This window comes from Macrotis lagotis, chromosome 1 (genome assembly GCF_037893015.1).
Source record: "Macrotis lagotis isolate mMagLag1 chromosome 1, bilby.v1.9.chrom.fasta, whole genome shotgun sequence".
In the NCBI taxonomy this organism is placed as follows: domain Eukaryota; kingdom Metazoa; phylum Chordata; class Mammalia; order Peramelemorphia; family Peramelidae; genus Macrotis; species Macrotis lagotis.
The window spans coordinates 739015289-739025123 of NC_133658.1; the positions used below are offsets into that span (position 1 = coordinate 739015289).

Below are 9835 nucleotides of genomic sequence, written 5' to 3' on the forward strand. Positions count from 1 at the left end.
TGCTCTAATTCTTGTAGAGAAAACTCCTCATTGAAATGCAGTGATGACAAAAGCTTATTTTTCATGAGCTTTATAAAAGTTTAGTTCAAACAACTAGTGATATCTGATGATTCCAGAGATGGAATGCAAGAGAGGTGTGTTGTTTTTTCTTTATTTTGTTTTGCTTTTCTCCTGTTTTTAATATGTCTTCTTCATTTTTGAAGTGGTTGCATGGTTCATCAGCCCACTCAGTAGTTTCCCCTTACTAGTGCTCTTTTTAATTAATAGACTTGTGAATAACCACAACTGCCTTGTGGGACACACAAAACACCAAACAGATGACTAACTTGCAGTAAGCAATCTGCTCAATGCAGTGTGCCTTAATTTAAGCCATACGGGGCCCCCCAAAAAACAAAGGCATGGCAAGTATGCAGTCCTAATGTTTGGTTTTTCATCTGTTTCAAGTTAAAATAAGTCCCTGGTGTGTAGAAAGTAACATTCGTAAAAGTGAAAGCAATGGCTCTGATTTATTGCCACCTGTTAGCATAAGTCTGACCTGCCTAAGCTCAGGGTCCACATGATCCTCAGGAGCCCCCCGCCCCAAAGAGTTGGGTACAAGTTGGAAGTCACTATGAAGCATCAAAATGAGAGTTAATGTCAAGGGGCAACTAATTCTCTACTGCTTGCTCCAGGTAATTGAGGCTATTCCCCAGCTTGAGCATGGGCCACACTGTATCCTGGTTGCCACGGTCATCTGGCCCAGTTTATGGACAAGAGCATTCTCCTGGGGGTTGGGGAGGGGAAGACCTGGGAGGTGGGTGGTTCATTAGAAACTGGCTGGAGGGCAGTTCAGATCTGTAAACGACAGCTGTCTAATTGGTTTTGCTTGTGTGTACTGTCTTTGCTTTTACAATGGGAATGGGCTACCCAGCCTTTCTAATTAGATTGTTAAACATAATAGCTGAATGGCACAGCAGTAAAGAATTTGCCCTTTCTTTGTAAGCTGGAGAATAGGGCTCAGAAAAGATTCAGGATTTTTTTCCAGCCCATTTCCCCCATCATCTTATCTGATGGTAATGAGACTAAGTTTATTTCTTTTTAAATGCTTGCAAAAGAGCACAGGCCATGTTGAAGTTCAAACTAGATGTCAAAACACACATACACATACACACACACACACACACACACACATATGCAATACAGTAGCAAATTTCTATTTTTCTTCAGTCTCTTATTCCCCCTAATTGGTGCCTTGTTGGCAACTTCTACTGAGAAACCAAGAATGAAAAGGCTTGAAAAGTGAACTACTCTGTCACCCCTCAAGGTGGTCTCTAGACCTTGGTTGAGAAAAATTGGTAAAGCAGTGCTGAAAAACCTGTCCTGTCCTCTCATTGTCTTAGGGGAAGTGTGGGAGCTAGGAGGAAGAGGGGGAATGAAGGGGGGGAGAGAAATAAGCAAAGAAAGAAAGGAAGAGTAGGCAAAGATGAAATCATTTTCTAAGAATGGGTGCTCCTGCAGCATTCAAACATACTAGCTTCACTTACAGAAAGATTTTTCTAAGAGTATCCAAAAGATGCTACTCTTTGATCTACTTTTTTCTGTCTCACATACATCATATAGGTATTATTTATCTTATAGTTAGTATTACTCATGTCTAGTATTTGGTACAGGTCCTAATCAAAAGTTATTATTTGCCTTTAGTTATAACCAATCGTCCTTTTCTTCATGTTTACTTATTCGTTTTCCATAGGCTATAAGACTTCTAAAGTGCCAACATGTTGTTTACATTATTTTGTACAGCTTAAGCATGGCCTCAAAACATCTGAATTCTAAGACATCTGAAAATGGCTTTGAAAACTCACTGGTAACTTTAAGCCTAAATTAAAAAAAAGTTGCTCTTCTCTCTATTAGTGCAGAATAGGATTCATGTTTGTGGACTTATGTCCAGAAGCAACAATGCCAATATGACTTCCCTCTCTTCTATTCTCTTTGAGCAACAGTATCAGTAATTATAGAAAGATATGGCCAGTTTTACATATTCCTCTCTTTCAGTCAGTTACTACTTGGAGCTATTAAGTAGTATAAGCAAAGTCTTTGTGATCTAGAAAAATTTACTTATCCTCTCTGGACCTGGAGGATAATCTTTGAGATCCACTCACTCTTTAAAATTATGATTTTATAAAATTATTATCCAAATGATGCTATCAGGGATTATTATTTAAAATGTCAATTTATATTTCTTCTGGTATCACTCTAGAATATTGATGGACATATATTCAGTCTTATAAATGAGAGATTTAACTATGTGGTATTTAAACCCAATTTCCCCTTAATAAAATAGTTAAAAAACCTGAATTTTTAATTAGGGTTTTCTCCTCCTTTGCCTTGTCTAGCTGGACTCTCCATTTCTATCCCTGCTATTTTTGCTCAAAATGTCATTGCCAAATAATTCATTTGAAATCCAGACCCCAGTATACACCTTCTTAATTACAACCATCAGTTATGACATACTACACTAAATTCAAACTTCTTGAACTTCCATCTACCACTAAACCTACAGACAGTCCTACTCCCTTAATTATCTCTTATTCCTTATCAAGTGCTCTGCTCTTCTCAAGCATAGCCGGGGTCTCTTTGTTCCCTTCCCCCAATTTAACTCTGGTCATTGTTCCCCTGTGTTCTCTGAAACTCAATCACTGCCTTCTCTTAGAGTTATCCATCAATTGAATATTATTCCTCTTTCAGACCTCTCCTCAAAAAAAAAAACACATCTTTGAAAGTTTCCTTTGACTTCACTCCCCAAAGATTTGTTTTTGACAATAAAATCTGAGGCAGAAATTTGAAACAAGATATAAATTAAAATAGAAATAGATATGAAAACATCATATAAGAGTGAGTCATCCATTTTCTTCTTATATTTTATGAAATTTATTTTTCTTAGTCTCATTTCAATTAGAGTATTTAGAATAGTACCCTCCCCCATTATAGCTCTCTTCTAAAGAATGTCTATGGCAGGACTGACATGCCTTTATTGTTAATAAAGAAACTGCAGGATGAGAAATGCAAGATTGAAAAATTTGGGGAATGAATAAAAGACAGTAAAAGTTGTTTCAAGGACTTGGAAAGAACCCTCTTGAATGCTTATACATTTCCAAAGATTTCTGGATAAATCTGGTTATAGCCTTGCCCCTTATTCTTAACCTCTGAATAAAATAACCATATGCCTATGACAATCGTGGAAAAATACAATTGTATATGGAAGAAAAACCCAAATATTGGTTTTGTTTTTAAATGACAGACTATCTAAAACCATGCTTTATTCTACATAATTGGAATATGAATAGATGAAGATGACAAATAGAGATATGAAACTGAGAAGTAGATTATGTATAGAACTAAAATTACTTAGGACTTTTCCTGATTGCAGGGACATGGAATATGATAAATTTGAAGCATGTGTACATAATGTCATGAAGGAAGGCATACTATATTTATGTGATGATAACACATGAGGCTTTACCTGAATAAAGATAATTTTATCCTAAAATACTAGCTACAGAATGCTTTATCAAGCTTTGGACAGGTGCTATGACTAGTGTATCAAATATTACTTGAAATGTTTTATCATAATCATTCTTTACAATCTCTCTGATATTCTATTGATAGTTGATTCATTGCTCCTTGAATTTCTAAGAAAATAACCTCCTGCCCATATATGAATGTATCATTTTTATTTTTCAAGTATAAATATCTGACCCACTGTCTAGGTTGGGTAATAGATGGAAGTAGATGTCTAGGTCTTATCAAAATGCATTATAAATCTTTCTTCCATTTTATGTCCTTGCATAATTTTGAAATGATTTTGAGGAACCACCTCTTCTATACATTATTCCCTACTGAATTAAAATAAAAGTAAAATTAAATGAGGTTCTAATGAAATTTTTTGGGATCAGGTTTTTAATTATATTAAAATTTTAGAAGTAAATCTTCTGGTAATGAAAGAAAATAATTTAAAAACTAAATATTATGCAATTACAATAAAACTTTTTCCCTAAGTAAAAATGGAAAAATGGGCCATCATCCATTCAAAAGGTCATAGAAAATGGATGTCAGCATATTGCATATACCCTCAGACCCAACTGATGCATTTAGTTTTGCTGAACTGCTTTTTTTAAATTTTTAAAATTATTATGGATATTTAGAGAAATGAAAGTTATATAAAACAAGGATATCAATACAAAATTTTAATACAAGACAATTTTTCTGCTTCCAGTATAATAATATGATGTGTTATTGATATAGCTGGATTCAAGTTCAGGTATAAGAAAAATGACCTATGATGTTCACTCACAAGTTTTAATATTTGTTTGTGGTGACAGACTATCACTGTTTCATTCATTTTTTTTTGTTGAATACTACTTCTTATGGGCAGAATATATTTTTGATGTGTAGTTGCCTAATAGCTAACTAGACATAAAGACAAAGTCTAAGATCAACAAATAAAGCACAAATAATTGGTCCAGAAGGACCCAAATCTTGATGCACTTGGCACCATGCTTTAATTCACTTAGATGGTAATGTAGATAGAGGAAGAGTTTAAACAAATTCACATATTTTTACATATTACATGTACTCTGCTGCTATTCCCTTAGGAAAACAGACCCTTTCTGTATATCTCACAGTTAAAATTTATTTTAAAAAATGCTTTCCTCAATTAGAAATTTAGATCATTATGAATAGCATCTCTCTCTCACTTTTTATTTTTCTATAACAAAATAGTTATCACAGTTTTTGGTATATGTTAAGTGCTCAAAAATGTGCCTTACCTCTCTCCTTTCTTCCCTCCTTCCTTCTTTCCCACCTTCCTTCTCTCCTTTCCTCCGTCCATCTAGCCTTTTCTTCCCTCCTTCCCTCTCCTTTTCTTCCTTCCCTCTTTCTTTTTCTAGCTTCCTGTCTTCCTCCCTTCCTACATCCCCTCCTTCCTTCCTTCCCATTTTCCCTCCTTCCCTCCTTAAATACAAGTACAATTTAACACAATTTTTATGGTAGTTTATTTGGGTTTTTTTGTTTGCTTTGTCTGGATCTTGGGCTTCATTTATGTATGCAACTATTGGAAGGGAAATTCTCCAAAGTAGGTTGATAGCTTACAATCCTAGAGAATTTCCTAGGACATTAAGCAGTTAAGTGACTTGCACAGGATCATACAGTCTAATGTCAGAATGTAACTTGGACACAGGTCTTTCTGGCTCTGAGGTTAGCTCTCTACACAGTGCAACATGCTGCTTCTCTCAATGTAAATATAAAACCAAGAGGGAACTATTACTTTTTTTGTTCTATTTACTGTATATGACTCCAATTATAACTTCAAAGAAAAAATAATTTTACTAGTTAGTACTGACAAAGATGTGTCACTTTTAATTTGAGGAGATGGTAGAATGAAATACAATGTTTCAAATAGAGGAAGAAATTTATTATCAGAGATTTATTTATTTGATATGTTAAAAGGTACTGTAGAGATTATTGTTTCCTATCCCTTTTTAACAAATGGGATATTCAATAGATACAGGATTTAGGAGAAAAATCAGTCTGTATCTTTTCCCATAGTATTTTCATTAAAATGTTAATGATGGTAAAAATGTTTCCAATATTGGCAGGGATGAGGGAAAACTGGGACATTGGTGCATTGTTGGTGGATTTGTGAACTGATCCAACCATTCTAGAGAGCAATTTGGAAGTATGTCCAAAGGGTTATAAAAATTGTACATACCCTTTGGCCCAGTAATACCACTACTAGATCTGTATCCAAAAAAGATCATAAAAAAGGAGAAAGGCCCCACATATACAAAAATATTTATAGCATCTCTTTTTTTTTTAAATGACAAAGAAGTGAAAATTGAGGGCATGACCATCAATTGGGAAATGGCTGAATAAATTGTAATATATGAATATGATGGAATACTATTTTTCTATAAGAAATCATGAACAAGTAGATTTCAGAAAAACCTTGAAAAACTTACATGAATTGATGCTGAGCAAAGTCAGCAGAACCAAGAGAACATATACAGCAACAATGTATAATGATCAACTGTGATAGACATCTCTTCTCAACAGTGCAATGATCAAAGAAAATTCTAAAAGACATGTGATGGAAAATGCCATCCAGAGAGAGTTATGAAGTCTGAATGCAGAACAAAGCATGCTAATTTAATATTTTTTTTTCCTTTTCTGGGTTTTTCTCCCTTTTGTTCTGATTCTTCCTTCACAATATGGCTAATAAGGACAGGCTAATAATTTGACAGTCATGCATGTATAGCATATATCAGATTATTTGCTGTCAAAGGGAAGGGGGAAAGAAGGAAAGGAGAGAGAAAATGTGGAATTCTGTCTTACAAAAATGAATATTGAAAACTATTTTACATGTCAAGTGGAAAAACTTTAAAAATAATAAGCTACAAAAAATAAATAAGAGGAAAAAAAGAAAAAAGTTTCCATTAAGGATTTGTTGTTCAATTATTTCAGTCATGTCTGACTCTTTGTAACCCTCATTTAGGGTTATCTTGGTATAGATACTGCAATAGTTTGCCAGTTCCTTTTCCAGCTCCCTTTACAAATGAGGAAACTCACACAGACAAGGTTAAATGACTTGCCCAGAGTCACACGGCTAGTGTTTGAGGCTGGATTTAGGTCTGCCTACATCCAAATTAATATTATCATTGTTACCAGAAATTACATAATACTCAATTGTCCTGTGTTTCCCCTCACAATTTCTGTGATTCTTCAGACTATATTTTGTTCTCCAGTTGACTTTTCCATCTTTGGATTATATCTTATTATTATTAAAATAGCTGCTTGAGGACAATGATTGTCCCACTTTTTGCCTTTATTTCCAAGAGATTGACCCATAATAGGAATTTAAGATGCTTTTAAATTTATTAATTCATCTGTCTTTTTTGCATTCAATCTATGCATATATCTTATACCTGGAATGCAGAAATTAAATTAGAATACATTTTAAAAAATCTTTTTCAGTAACCATGTTCATCGCAATATTCTATAGATTAGAACATCTATGAAAGGGTTGAAAATGCCCTTCTAAAAGTTCATTTTAAAGTCATACATTATCACAAAATTAAACCAATAATCAACAAAGACAGACCCAAAATACAGAAAGAAATTCATTCTGTATGGTCATTGAATTCCATCTCTTTTTTGTTTGTTTTTGTTAGGCAATGGGGTTAGTTGACTTGGCCAAGGTCATACAGCTAGGTAATTATTAAGTATCTAAGGTCACATTTGAACTCAGGTCCTCCTGACTCCCAGGCCAGTGCTCCATCCACTGTGCCACCTGGCCACCCTGAATTCCATCCCCTTAACCAAGAGTCAGTCTGAAAACTCCAAAATTTCTTGTGACCTAATCTGGCTGTTAAACACTAAGACCCCATTTTTATGTTATGAAGTTCTTCCACAGTTTAAGTTATGGTTCACTTAATATTGTTCAGTCTGGGGTTCTTTCTGTCATACAAAACAGTAGGCTCACACACACACACACACACACACACACACACACACACACAAACACATAATCCTACAGAAGTGATCCAACATCTTCAGTATTCTCTGGAGTCCAAGTCTTTGCAGAGTGAAACTCTCAGGAAAGGTCTTGGGCAGTCCAACACCAACCAAAAGTCATATTTTGCCTAGAACCAAACCAGCCTCAGGAATGAAAAATTGTTAAATGGGTTTCCAGTTTGTGTACTAGTCAGCATAATTCTTACATTAAAACATAGTCCCCTCTGACCTGACCCAAATCTCTTTTAAAGACATTTCTCCATAACCATATACAAAAATCCAATGATAGAGTAAATAGAGTAATACTTTCTTGGGAAATTTTAAAAAAATGCTCAAAAACTCATAAAAGCAACCAGCTGAACCAAGGTGAAGTAACAATGCCTATTTAACAGATGTAGAAAGCAAGGACTAAAAAGTTGTCCTCCATCACACGAAAAAGAATCATTTATTATCAAAATCAGAATTCCTGATCATAGTTTCAAGTCACCAATCATATTAAGGAAGAAAATGAATCAAAGTATAAAGAAATCACAAATAAATCAAAATATAAAAATAAATTACATATATATAATATATATATATATATAATTTTGTATACACTAATAAGAGAAACTATATAAAAATTCACCCCTTTATATAGAATTGGTGTCCAATTATAAAGTTAACTGAATTTCCCAACTTGATATGCTTTGCAAAGTGGTTGAAAAATAACTTTCAAATATTTGAAATATTGTCTCACTATAATCTATCAATCAATCAATTAATACTTACTGGTCAATTACTAGGTACAGAAAATGTACATTCCCTAAAATCAAGTATTTGGTTTTAGTGGTCTAAGGGAATATGAAGATGTGTTTCCTCCATGTCTTAAACAGTGCATTAACATATTATAGGTGGGCAGCGATCCGGGGGAGGCCGCAGCCGGCCGGGGCAGCGCCGCGGCACGCGCGGCCATGGGGCGCCTTCACTTCACGCGGGACCCTGTCTCCGAATCCGTAGGGAGCGACATGCTGTATCTGAACCAGCTCAGCGCGGAGCAGTTTGCAACGCTGACTGAACTGATTTTCTACTTTTTGGTTCAACCCAAGGAGGTTGAAACACTCCTGGCTAAACTGTCTGATTTTGCTGCCACCCATCAGATCAGCCTCGGGCCCTTAAAGAATATGGTGAAAAGCCTTCTCCTAGTGCCTAATGGTGCCTTGAAGAAGAATATGACTGCTGAGCAGGTCAGAGCAGATTTCATTACTCTGGGGCTCAGTGAAGAGAAAGCCACTTATTTTTCTGAGAAGTGGAAACAGAAATCTTCCACACTTGCAAGATGGGCAATAGAGCAGACACTGATGATCAACCAGCTTATAGATATGGAATGGAAATTTGGAGTGACTTCAGGGAGCAGTGAACTGCAGAAAGTGGGGAGTATTTTTTTACAATTGAAGTTGGTGGTTAAAAAAGGAAACCAAACTGAAAATGTGTATATATACACATTTATATTATATATAATATATTTATTTATTTATTTATATTTATTTTTATATTTATATTTATTTATTTATATTTATATTATATATAGAGTCAACCCTGCCTCAGTTCTATAACTTTCTGAGTGAGATGGACCGTGTCCGAGCCAGCATGGAGTGTTTCTGCTGAAGGGGAAGGAAGAAGAAGATAACCGGTTTATCCTTGTGGCCTGCTCTGTAACAGGTTAGGGGCTGGAGTATCTCCAAAAAGGGTCACAGTTCTGTTCTAGGAAGCCCAATACAATTACCATATAAACTCATGATTCATCCCACAGGCCATGTCTCAAATATTTAAACCATTGGGAGGGGGAGAAATCCAGCCAGTCTGTGATACACTCCTCCTTTTCTGCCTTCTAGAACTCCCATTTCTCAAACTTCCAAAATCAACAGTCTAACTACAGAACAGAGTTAACCTGAAATTAGGCAGGGGAGGACCTAGCTATCAGCAACCTGAGAGCCAGAATCTGAAACAAGCAAACAAAAATGTGCATTTAACATGTATAGTAGGGATTCTCTCATATGGGACCCTATTTTAATGATATGTATGTAAAAAACCAAGAGCTCCTCTTTCAAAGACTTCTGTTCTTTGGGGACCTTGACTCAGTCTTTCCTCCTGCATCTGCCCTGTTAAGGTCATCTTCTGAGCCTCCATAGGAGTCTTTTTCCCTGGCTGAGTAACCATTGAACAGAGTTCTGCCTTATTTAAGTGTCTAATAAAGGGTTTGAAGAAAAAAAACATATTATAGGTGCTTAAAAAATGCTTATTGAAT

The 9835-nt window shown here is 35.2% G+C and overlaps 1 pseudogene; it reads left to right on the forward strand.

Moving 5' to 3' along the window:
• Positions 1–8485: 8485 nt before the first annotated feature.
• LOC141523860 (COMM domain-containing protein 7 pseudogene) lies at positions 8486–9020 on the forward strand (annotated as a pseudogene).
• The last annotated feature ends 815 nt before the right edge of the window (positions 9021–9835 follow it).